Source organism: Mesoplodon densirostris, chromosome 1, assembly GCF_025265405.1.
Source record: "Mesoplodon densirostris isolate mMesDen1 chromosome 1, mMesDen1 primary haplotype, whole genome shotgun sequence".
Taxonomy (NCBI): domain Eukaryota; kingdom Metazoa; phylum Chordata; class Mammalia; order Artiodactyla; family Ziphiidae; genus Mesoplodon; species Mesoplodon densirostris.
In genome coordinates this window covers 128,786,933-128,799,500 of record NC_082661.1, presented here as the reverse complement: position 1 = coordinate 128,799,500, position 12,568 = coordinate 128,786,933, and positions in this window count along the sequence as shown.

Below are 12,568 nucleotides of genomic sequence, written 5' to 3'. Positions count from 1 at the left end.
GAGCATTGTGATGAAAAGGGCATGGATCATGGTGAAGAAAAAGGCATAGAGCCTTGTCCTGACACGGTTCAAGGAGCATACAGACAACAAGGGTCAGGGAGCATTTTGATGACAAGTGTACTGAGCATTGTGTTGACAAAGGTCATGGAGCATTGTGATGAGAAGGCCATGGAGCATTCTGATGACATGCGTCATGGAACTATGTGATGACAAGCGCATGGAGCATTGTGATTACATTGGTCTTGGGGCATTGTGATGACAAGGGTCATGGAGACTTGTGATGACAAAGTCGTGGAACATTGTGATGGCAGGGGTCATGGAGCATTTTTATGACAGGGGTAATGGAGCATTGTGATGGCAAGGGCATGGAGCATTGTGATGAGAAGTCCAAGGAGCATTCTGATGACATGCATCATTGAGCTTTGTGATGACAAGGCCATGGAGCATTGTGATTACAGGGGTCTTGGAGCATTGTGATGAAAAGGGCATGGATCATTGTGAAGAAAAAGGCATGGAGCCTTGTCCTGACAGGGTTCAAGGAGGATACAGACAACAAGTGTCAGGGAGCATTTTGATGACAAGTGTACTGAGCATTGTGATGACAAGGGTCAGGGCGCATTGTGCTGACAAGTGCATGGAGAATTGTGATGGCAAGGGTCATGGAGCATTCTGATGACAAGCTTGTGGAGTATTTTGATGACAATGGCATGGAGCATTGTGATGAAAACGGCATGGGGCATTGTGATGAAAAAGGCATGGAGCCTTTTGTGACGGTTCAAGGAACATCCTGATGACAAGTGTCAGGGATCATTGTGATGACAAGTGTATTGAGAATTGTGATGACAAAGGTCATGGAGCATTGTGATAAAAAGGGCATGGAGTATTGTGATGACAGCCATCATGGAGCGTTGTGATGACAAGTGTTATGGAACATTGTGATCACAAGTGTTTGGAGCATTGTGATGACAGAGGTCATGGATCATCTTGATTTCAAGGAGCATGGAGCATTGTGATGACAAGGGCATGAAGCAATGTGATCCCAAGGTTCATGGAGGATTGTGATGACAATGGTAATGAAGGATTGTGATGACAAGCGCATAGAGCATTGTAATGACAAGGTCATGTAGCATTTTGCTGACAAAGGCATGGAGCATTGTGATGACAGGTGTCATGGAGCACTGAGATGACAAGCGTCACGGAGCATTGTGAATACAGGGGTCATGGAGCATTGGGATGACAAGGGCATGGATCATCGTGATGACAAGGGTCATTGAGCATTGGGCTGAAAATATTCATGGAGTATTGTGATGACAGGGGTCATGGAGCATTGTGATGACAAGAGTCCCGGATCATTGTGTTGTCAGGTGTCATGGAGCGTTGTGATGACAGTGGTCATGGAGCATGGTGATGATATTGGTCATGGAGCATTGTGATGAGAAAGTCATGGAACATTGGGATGAAAATGTTCATGGAGGATTATGATGACGGGGTCATGGAGCATTGTGATGAGAAGGGAATGGAGCATGATGATGACAAGGTCCTGGAGCAATGTGATGAGAAGACCATGGAGCCTTGTGAGGACAAGTCTCATGGAGCATTCTGATGAAAAGGGCCATGGAGCATTGTGATTACAGGGGTCTTGGAGCATTCTGATGACATGTGTCATGGAGCTTTGTGATGACAAGGGCATGGAGCATTGTGATTACAGGGGTCTTGGAGCATTGTGATGAAAAGGGCATGGATCATTGTTATGAAAAAGGCATCGAGCCTTGTCATGACAGGGTTCATGGAGCATACTGATGACAAGTGTCAGGGAGCATTGTGATGACAAGTGTATTGAGAATTGTGATGACAAAGGTCATGGAGCATTGTGATAAGAAGACCATGGATAATTGTGATGTCTTGCGTCATGGGGTGTTGTGATGATAAGTGTTATGGAACATTGTGATCACAAGGGTTTGGAGCATTGTGATGACAGAGGTCATGGAGCATTTTGATTTCATTGTGATGACAATAGCCTGAAGCATTATGATGATGGGCATGGTGCATTGTGATGACAGGGTTCGTGGATCATTGAGATGAAAAGGGGCATTCAGCAATATGATTACAAGGGTCTTGGAGCATTGTGATGACAAGGGCACGGAGCATTGTGATGAGAAGGCCATGGAGCATTCTGATGACATGCGTCATGGAGCTTTGTGATGACAAGGGAATGGAGCATTGTGATTACAGGGGTCTTGAAGCATTGTGAAGACAAGTGTCATGGAGCCTTGAAATGACAAGGCCGTGGAACATTGTGATGGCAGGGTTCCTGGAGCATTGTTATGACAGAAGTAATGGAGCATTGTGATGAGAAGGGCATGGAGCATTGGTCTGAAATGTTTTATTGATTATTGTGATGAGAGTGGGCATGGAGCATTGTGATGACAAGCGCACGGAACACTGTGATACTTGGGTGATGGAGGATTGTAATGACAAGGGCATGGAGCATTGTGATAAGAAGGGCATCGAGCATTGTGATGACATGTGTCATGGAGCTTTGTGATGACAAGGGTCATGGAGATTTGTGATGACAAAGGTCATGGAGCATTTTGATGACCAGGGCGTGGTGCACTGTGATGAGAAGGGCAGGGAGCATTTTGATGACAGGGTCATGCAGCAATTTGATGAAAAATGTAATGGAACATCTTGATGACAGGGTTATAGAACATTGTGATGTCAGGGGTCATGGAGCTTTGGGATGAAAAGGGTCATGGAGCATTTTGATGACAGGGGTTATGGAACATTGTGATGTCAGGGGTCATGGAACATTTTGATGATAAGGGGATGTAGCATTGTGATGACAGGGGTCATGGAACATTGTGATTACAGGGGTGAGGGAGTATTGTGATGACTAGTGATGGAACATTGTGATATCTCTGGTGAGAGAGCATTTTGATGAGAAGTGCATGGAGCATTGTGATAACAAGTTTTATGGAGCATTGCGATGACAAGGTTGTGGACCAATGTGATGAAAAGCGCATGGCACATTGTGATGACAAGTGTCATGGAGCATTGTTCTGACAAAGGCATAGAGCATTGTGATGACAAGGGTCACAGAGCATTGTGATGAAAAGTTCATTGAGCATTGTGGTTACAAGAGTCACAGAGCCTTGTGATGACGCGGGCATGGACCATTGTGATGACAAACGTTATGAAGCATTGTGATGACTGGAGTCACGGAGCATTGTGATGACAGGGGTCATGGAGCATTGTGATGACAGGGGCATGGAGCTTGGTCTGACATGTTTCATAGATTATTGTGATGACTGTGGGCATGGTGCATTGTGATGACAAGGGCATGGGGCATTGTGATGAGAAGGTCATGGAGTATTGTGAAGACAGGTGTCAGGGAGCATTGTGATGACATATGTCATGGTCCATTGCGATGACAATGGCATGGAGCATTGTGATGCCAAATGTAATGGAGGATTGTGATGACAAATATAATGGAGCATTGTGATGACTAGGGCTTGGAGCATTATGATGACAAGTGCCATTGAGAATTTTCATGACAAGGTCGTGAAGCATTGTGATGACAAGGTCCTGGATCATTGTGATGAGAAAACCATGGAGCCTTGCGATGACAAGTCTCATGGAGCATACTGATGAAAAGGGGCATGGAGCATTGTGATTACAGGAGTCTTGGAACATTGTGATGAAAACGGCATGGAGCATTGTGATGAGAAGGCCAAGGAGTATTCTGATGACATGCGTCATTGAGCTTTGGATGACAAGGTCATGGAGCTTTCTTATTACAGGTTTCTTGGAGCATTGTGATGAAAAGGGCATGGATCATTGTGAAGAAAAAGGCATGGAGCCATGTCATGACAGGGTTCAAGGAGCATACAGACAACAAGTGTCAGGGAGAATTTTGATGACAAGTGTACTGAGCATTGTGATGACAAAGGTCATGGAGCATTGTGATGAGAAGACCATGGATAATTGTGATGACGAGCGTCATCGGGCATTATGATGACAAGTGTTCTGGAATATTGTGATCACAAGGGTTTGGAGCATTGTGATGACAGAGGTCATGGAGCATTTTGATTTCATTGTGATGACAATAGCCTGAAGCATTATGATGATGGGAATGGTGCATTGTGATGACAGGGTTCATGGACCATTGAGATGAAAAGGGGCATGGAGCATTGTGATTAGAGGTATCTTGGGGAATTGTGATGCCAAGGGTCATGGAACCTTCTGATGACAAGTCCATGGAACATCGTGATGGCCAAGGTCATGGAGCATTGTTATGACAGGGGTAATGGAGCATTGTGATGGCAAGGTCATGGAGCATTGTGATGAGAAGGCCATGGAGCATTCTGATGACATGCGTCATGGAACTATGTGATGACAAGCGCATGGAGCATTGTGATTACATTGGTCTTGGGGCATTGTGATGACAAGGGTCATGGAGACTTGTGATGACAAAGTCGTGGAACATTGTGATGGCAGGGGTCATGGAGCATTTTTATGACAGGGGTAATGGAGCATTGTGATGGCAAGGGCATGGAGCATTGTGATGAGAAGTCCAAGGAGCATTCTGATGACATGCATCATTGAGCTTTGTGATGACAAGGCCATGGAGCATTGTGATTACAGGGGTCTTGGAGCATTGTGATGAAAAGGGCATGGATCATTGTGAAGAAAAAGGCATGGAGCCTTGTCCTGACAGGGTTCAAGGAGGATACAGACAACAAGTGTCAGGGAGCATTTTGATGACAAGTGTACTGAGCATTGTGATGACAAGGGTCAGGGCGCATTGTGCTGACAAGTGCATGGAGAATTGTGATGGCAAGGAGCATTCTGATGACAAGCTTGTGGAGTATTGTGATGACAATGGCATGGAGCATTGTGATGAAAATGGCATCGAGCAGTGTGATGACATGTGTCATGGAGCTTTGTGATGACAAGGGCATGGAGCAATGTGATGAGAGGGTTCATGGAGCATTGTGATGACAATGGCATGGAGCATTGTGATGCCAAGGGTCATGGAGCTTTGTAGTGAAAAAGGTCATGGAGCTTTGTGATGACAAGTGCATCGAGCAATGTGATGAGAGGGTTCATGGAGCATTGTGATGACAATGGCATGCAGCATTGTGATGCCAAGGGTCATGGAGCTTTGTGATGACAAAGGTCATGGAGCATTTTGATGACAAGGGCGTGGTGCACTGTGATGAGAAGGGCCGGGAGCATTGTGATGACAGCGTCATGGAGCAATTTGATGAATAGGGTCATGGAACATTTTGATGACAGGGGTTATGGAACATTGTGATGTCGGGGTCATCGAACATTGTGATGATTAGTGCATGTAGCATTGTGATGACAGGAGTCATGGGACATTGTGATGACAGGGGTGAGGGAGTACTGTGATGAATAGTGATGTAACATTGTGATATCAGCGGTGAGAGAGGATTTTGATGAGAAGTGCATGGAGCATTGTGATGACAAGGTTTATGGAGCACTGTGATGACAAGATTGTGGACCACTGTGATGACAAGTGCATGGCGCATAGTGATGACATGGGTCATGGAGCATTTTCCTGACAAGCGCATGGAGCATTGTGATGACAAGGGTCATGGAGCATTGTGCTGAGAAAGGCATAGAGCATTGTGATGACAAGGGTCAAAGAGCATTGTGATGAAAACTTCATGGAGCATTGTGGTTAAAAAGGTCACAGAGACTGTTGATGACGAGGGCATGGACCATTGTGATGACAAAGGTCATGAAGCATTGTGATGACTGGAGTCACGGAGCATTGTGATGACAGGGGTCATGGAGCATTGTGATAACAAGGGCATGGAGCATTGTGATGACAAGGGCATGGAGCATTGGTCTAATAAGTTTCATGGATTATTGTGATGACAGTGCGCATGATGCATTGTGATGACAAGGGCATGGAGCATGGTGATGAGAAGGACAAGGAGCATTCCGATGACATGCGTCATTGAGTTTTGTGATGACAAGGCCATGGAGCATTGTGATTACAGGTGTCTTGGAGCATTGTGATGAAAAGGGCATGGATCATGGTGAAGAAAAAGGCATAGAGCCTTGTCCTGACACGGTTCAAGGAGCATACAGACAACAAGGGTCAGGGAGCATTTTGATGACAAGTGTACTGAGCATTGTGTTGACAAAGGTCATGGAGCATTGTGATGAGAAGGCCATGGAGCATTCTGATGACATGCGTCATGGAACTATGTGATGACAAGCGCATGGAGCATTGTGATTACATTGGTCTTGGGGCATTGTGATGACAAGGGTCATGGAGACTTGTGATGACAAAGTCGTGGAACATTGTGATGGCAGGGGTCATGGAGCATTTTTATGACAGGGGTAATGGAGCATTGTGATGGCAAGGGCATGGAGCATTGTGATGAGAAGTCCAAGGAGCATTCTGATGACATGCATCATTGAGCTTTGTGATGACAAGGCCATGGAGCATTGTGATTACAGGGGTCTTGGAGCATTGTGATGAAAAGGGCATGGATCATTGTGAAGAAAAAGGCATGGAGCCTTGTCCTGACAGGGTTCAAGGAGGATACAGACAACAAGTGTCAGGGAGCATTTTGATGACAAGTGTACTGAGCATTGTGATGACAAGGGTCAGGGCGCATTGTGCTGACAAGTGCATGGAGAATTGTGATGGCAAGGGTCATGGAGCATTCTGATGACAAGCTTGTGGAGTATTTTGATGACAATGGCATGGAGCATTGTGATGAAAACGGCATGGGGCATTGTGATGAAAAAGGCATGGAGCCTTTTGTGACGGTTCAAGGAACATCCTGATGACAAGTGTCAGGGATCATTGTGATGACAAGTGTATTGAGAATTGTGATGACAAAGGTCATGGAGCATTGTGATAAAAAGGGCATGGAGTATTGTGATGACAGCCATCATGGAGCGTTGTGATGACAAGTGTTATGGAACATTGTGATCACAAGTGTTTGGAGCATTGTGATGACAGAGGTCATGGATCATCTTGATTTCAAGGAGCATGGAGCATTGTGATGACAAGGGCATGAAGCAATGTGATCCCAAGGTTCATGGAGGATTGTGATGACAATGGTAATGAAGGATTGTGATGACAAGCGCATAGAGCATTGTAATGACAAGGTCATGTAGCATTTTGCTGACAAAGGCATGGAGCATTGTGATGACAGGTGTCATGGAGCACTGAGATGACAAGCGTCACGGAGCATTGTGAATACAGGGGTCATGGAGCATTGGGATGACAAGGGCATGGATCATCGTGATGACAAGGGTCATTGAGCATTGGGCTGAAAATATTCATGGAGTATTGTGATGACAGGGGTCATGGAGCATTGTGATGACAAGAGTCCCGGATCATTGTGTTGTCAGGTGTCATGGAGCGTTGTGATGACAGTGGTCATGGAGCATGGTGATGATATTGGTCATGGAGCATTGTGATGAGAAAGTCATGGAACATTGGGATGAAAATGTTCATGGAGGATTATGATGACGGGGTCATGGAGCATTGTGATGAGAAGGGAATGGAGCATGATGATGACAAGGTCCTGGAGCAATGTGATGAGAAGACCATGGAGCCTTGTGAGGACAAGTCTCATGGAGCATTCTGATGAAAAGGGCCATGGAGCATTGTGATTACAGGGGTCTTGGAGCATTCTGATGACATGTGTCATGGAGCTTTGTGATGACAAGGGCATGGAGCATTGTGATTACAGGGGTCTTGGAGCATTGTGATGAAAAGGGCATGGATCATTGTTATGAAAAAGGCATCGAGCCTTGTCATGACAGGGTTCATGGAGCATACTGATGACAAGTGTCAGGGAGCATTGTGATGACAAGTGTATTGAGAATTGTGATGACAAAGGTCATGGAGCATTGTGATAAGAAGACCATGGATAATTGTGATGTCTTGCGTCATGGGGTGTTGTGATGATAAGTGTTATGGAACATTGTGATCACAAGGGTTTGGAGCATTGTGATGACAGAGGTCATGGAGCATTTTGATTTCATTGTGATGACAATAGCCTGAAGCATTATGATGATGGGCATGGTGCATTGTGATGACAGGGTTCGTGGATCATTGAGATGAAAAGGGGCATTCAGCAATATGATTACAAGGGTCTTGGAGCATTGTGATGACAAGGGCACGGAGCATTGTGATGAGAAGGCCATGGAGCATTCTGATGACATGCGTCATGGAGCTTTGTGATGACAAGGGAATGGAGCATTGTGATTACAGGGGTCTTGAAGCATTGTGAAGACAAGTGTCATGGAGCCTTGAAATGACAAGGCCGTGGAACATTGTGATGGCAGGGTTCCTGGAGCATTGTTATGACAGAAGTAATGGAGCATTGTGATGAGAAGGGCATGGAGCATTGGTCTGAAATGTTTTATTGATTATTGTGATGAGAGTGGGCATGGAGCATTGTGATGACAAGCGCACGGAACACTGTGATACTTGGGTGATGGAGGATTGTAATGACAAGGGCATGGAGCATTGTGATAAGAAGGGCATCGAGCATTGTGATGACATGTGTCATGGAGCTTTGTGATGACAAGGGTCATGGAGATTTGTGATGACAAAGGTCATGGAGCATTTTGATGACCAGGGCGTGGTGCACTGTGATGAGAAGGGCAGGGAGCATTTTGATGACAGGGTCATGCAGCAATTTGATGAAAAATGTAATGGAACATCTTGATGACAGGGTTATAGAACATTGTGATGTCAGGGGTCATGGAGCTTTGGGATGAAAAGGGTCATGGAGCATTTTGATGACAGGGGTTATGGAACATTGTGATGTCAGGGGTCATGGAACATTTTGATGATAAGGGGATGTAGCATTGTGATGACAGGGGTCATGGAACATTGTGATTACAGGGGTGAGGGAGTATTGTGATGACTAGTGATGGAACATTGTGATATCTCTGGTGAGAGAGCATTTTGATGAGAAGTGCATGGAGCATTGTGATAACAAGTTTTATGGAGCATTGCGATGACAAGGTTGTGGACCAATGTGATGAAAAGCGCATGGCACATTGTGATGACAAGTGTCATGGAGCATTGTTCTGACAAAGGCATAGAGCATTGTGATGACAAGGGTCACAGAGCATTGTGATGAAAAGTTCATTGAGCATTGTGGTTACAAGAGTCACAGAGCCTTGTGATGACGCGGGCATGGACCATTGTGATGACAAACGTTATGAAGCATTGTGATGACTGGAGTCACGGAGCATTGTGATGACAGGGGTCATGGAGCATTGTGATGACAGGGGCATGGAGCTTGGTCTGACATGTTTCATAGATTATTGTGATGACTGTGGGCATGGTGCATTGTGATGACAAGGGCATGGGGCATTGTGATGAGAAGGTCATGGAGTATTGTGAAGACAGGTGTCAGGGAGCATTGTGATGACATATGTCATGGTCCATTGCGATGACAATGGCATGGAGCATTGTGATGCCAAATGTAATGGAGGATTGTGATGACAAATATAATGGAGCATTGTGATGACTAGGGCTTGGAGCATTATGATGACAAGTGCCATTGAGAATTTTCATGACAAGGTCGTGAAGCATTGTGATGACAAGGTCCTGGATCATTGTGATGAGAAAACCATGGAGCCTTGCGATGACAAGTCTCATGGAGCATACTGATGAAAAGGGGCATGGAGCATTGTGATTACAGGAGTCTTGGAACATTGTGATGAAAACGGCATGGAGCATTGTGATGAGAAGGCCAAGGAGTATTCTGATGACATGCGTCATTGAGCTTTGGATGACAAGGTCATGGAGCTTTCTTATTACAGGTTTCTTGGAGCATTGTGATGAAAAGGGCATGGATCATTGTGAAGAAAAAGGCATGGAGCCATGTCATGACAGGGTTCAAGGAGCATACAGACAACAAGTGTCAGGGAGAATTTTGATGACAAGTGTACTGAGCATTGTGATGACAAAGGTCATGGAGCATTGTGATGAGAAGACCATGGATAATTGTGATGACGAGCGTCATCGGGCATTATGATGACAAGTGTTCTGGAATATTGTGATCACAAGGGTTTGGAGCATTGTGATGACAGAGGTCATGGAGCATTTTGATTTCATTGTGATGACAATAGCCTGAAGCATTATGATGATGGGAATGGTGCATTGTGATGACAGGGTTCATGGACCATTGAGATGAAAAGGGGCATGGAGCATTGTGATTAGAGGTATCTTGGGGAATTGTGATGCCAAGGGTCATGGAACCTTCTGATGACAAGTCCATGGAACATCGTGATGGCCAAGGTCATGGAGCATTGTTATGACAGGGGTAATGGAGCATTGTGATGGCAAGGTCATGGAGCATTGTGATGAGAAGGCCATGGAGCATTCTGATGACATGCGTCATGGAACTATGTGATGACAAGCGCATGGAGCATTGTGATTACATTGGTCTTGGGGCATTGTGATGACAAGGGTCATGGAGACTTGTGATGACAAAGTCGTGGAACATTGTGATGGCAGGGGTCATGGAGCATTTTTATGACAGGGGTAATGGAGCATTGTGATGGCAAGGGCATGGAGCATTGTGATGAGAAGTCCAAGGAGCATTCTGATGACATGCATCATTGAGCTTTGTGATGACAAGGCCATGGAGCATTGTGATTACAGGGGTCTTGGAGCATTGTGATGAAAAGGGCATGGATCATTGTGAAGAAAAAGGCATGGAGCCTTGTCCTGACAGGGTTCAAGGAGGATACAGACAACAAGTGTCAGGGAGCATTTTGATGACAAGTGTACTGAGCATTGTGATGACAAGGGTCAGGGCGCATTGTGCTGACAAGTGCATGGAGAATTGTGATGGCAAGGAGCATTCTGATGACAAGCTTGTGGAGTATTGTGATGACAATGGCATGGAGCATTGTGATGAAAATGGCATCGAGCAGTGTGATGACATGTGTCATGGAGCTTTGTGATGACAAGGGCATGGAGCAATGTGATGAGAGGGTTCATGGAGCATTGTGATGACAATGGCATGGAGCATTGTGATGCCAAGGGTCATGGAGCTTTGTAGTGAAAAAGGTCATGGAGCTTTGTGATGACAAGTGCATCGAGCAATGTGATGAGAGGGTTCATGGAGCATTGTGATGACAATGGCATGCAGCATTGTGATGCCAAGGGTCATGGAGCTTTGTGATGACAAAGGTCATGGAGCATTTTGATGACAAGGGCGTGGTGCACTGTGATGAGAAGGGCCGGGAGCATTGTGATGACAGCGTCATGGAGCAATTTGATGAATAGGGTCATGGAACATTTTGATGACAGGGGTTATGGAACATTGTGATGTCGGGGTCATCGAACATTGTGATGATTAGTGCATGTAGCATTGTGATGACAGGAGTCATGGGACATTGTGATGACAGGGGTGAGGGAGTACTGTGATGAATAGTGATGTAACATTGTGATATCAGCGGTGAGAGAGGATTTTGATGAGAAGTGCATGGAGCATTGTGATGACAAGGTTTATGGAGCACTGTGATGACAAGATTGTGGACCACTGTGATGACAAGTGCATGGCGCATAGTGATGACATGGGTCATGGAGCATTTTCCTGACAAGCGCATGGAGCATTGTGATGACAAGGGTCATGGAGCATTGTGCTGAGAAAGGCATAGAGCATTGTGATGACAAGGGTCAAAGAGCATTGTGATGAAAACTTCATGGAGCATTGTGGTTAAAAAGGTCACAGAGACTGTTGATGACGAGGGCATGGACCATTGTGATGACAAAGGTCATGAAGCATTGTGATGACTGGAGTCACGGAGCATTGTGATGACAGGGGTCATGGAGCATTGTGATAACAAGGGCATGGAGCATTGTGATGACAAGGGCATGGAGCATTGGTCTAATAAGTTTCATGGATTATTGTGATGACAGTGCGCATGATGCATTGTGATGACAAGGGCATGGAGCATGGTGATGAGAAGGACAAGGAGCATTCCGATGACATGCGTCATTGAGTTTTGTGATGACAAGGCCATGGAGCATTGTGATTACAGGTGTCTTGGAGCATTGTGATGAAAAGGGCATGGATCATGGTGAAGAAAAAGGCATAGAGCCTTGTCCTGACACGGTTCAAGGAGCATACAGACAACAAGGGTCAGGGAGCATTTTGATGACAAGTGTACTGAGCATTGTGTTGACAAAGGTCATGGAGCATTGTGATGAGAAGGCCATGGAGCATTCTGATGACATGCGTCATGGAACTATGTGATGACAAGCGCATGGAGCATTGTGATTACATTGGTCTTGGGGCATTGTGATGACAAGGGTCATGGAGACTTGTGATGACAAAGTCGTGGAACATTGTGATGGCAGGGGTCATGGAGCATTTTTATGACAGGGGTAATGGAGCATTGTGATGGCAAGGGCATGGAGCATTGTGATGAGAAGTCCAAGGAGCATTCTGATGACATGCATCATTGAGCTTTGTGATGACAAGGCCATGGAGCATTGTGATTACAGGGGTCTTGGAGCATTGTGATGAAAAGGGCA